At 41.5% G+C, this 716-nt stretch overlaps 1 non-coding gene across 1 annotated transcript; it reads right to left on the bottom strand.

Annotated features, from left to right (window-relative positions):
* Window positions 1-409: 409 nt before the first annotated feature.
* Window positions 410-516, bottom strand: LOC120255204. The gene has a single exon (XR_005534923.1). It is a non-coding gene; the product is annotated as a small nucleolar RNA R71 (small nucleolar RNA).
* Between the last annotated feature and the right edge of the window lie 200 nt (window positions 517-716).

Raw genomic sequence — 716 nt, 5'->3', positions numbered from 1 at the left:
AGTGGAAGAATCTGAAAACATGGCATAACAGAACGAGCTACAGCAGACATTATCTGATTATGCCAGACCTTCAGTGTTGGTGACACAATCGAGCATTGTGCATCCCCCGATTATAGCTTAGAACTTTGAGTTGAAGCCGGCATTCATCCACATGTTGAAGCAATCCACACAGTTCAATGGTTTGGCCGATGAGGATCCAAACAGTCATATAGAGAGTTTTCTCGAGGTATGTGATATGCTGAAGATAAATGGAGTGACGGATGATGCCATCAAGTTGAGAGCCTTCCCATTTTCCCTAAAGGGGAGAGCGAAGCAGTGGCTACACTCATTACCTAGAGCATCGATTACCACATGGGAGGAGATGGTAGAAGCTTTTCTTGCCCATTATTTCCCTCCCGAAAAATCAGCAAAGCTTAGGAATGAGATCTCATCCTTTGTTCAGTTGGAATTGGAGTCTCTATTCGAGACATGGGAAAGGTTCAAGGAACTCCTGAGAAAGTGCCCGCAACATGGATTTCCGGAGTGAATGATTGTTCAAACCTTTCACTCATCTACAATAGTTACTAAGATGGACACTCAACCCTAGTGTTACTCTAGTAGAGAAATCATTCCATAAGCACTCAAGATTGGAACTCAATTAAAACATCAAATAGTGAAAACATAATAAAAGATCAATGAAACAATAACATCATAGGGTTTACAAAATCCAAGTACCC

This window comes from Dioscorea cayenensis, unplaced genomic scaffold, assembly GCF_009730915.1.
Source record: "Dioscorea cayenensis subsp. rotundata cultivar TDr96_F1 unplaced genomic scaffold, TDr96_F1_v2_PseudoChromosome.rev07_lg8_w22 25.fasta BLBR01000888.1, whole genome shotgun sequence".
Taxonomy (NCBI): domain Eukaryota; kingdom Viridiplantae; phylum Streptophyta; class Magnoliopsida; order Dioscoreales; family Dioscoreaceae; genus Dioscorea; species Dioscorea cayenensis.
The sequence above is the reverse complement of the archived record's forward strand: the minus strand, read 5'-3'. Positions and strand labels throughout refer to the sequence as shown.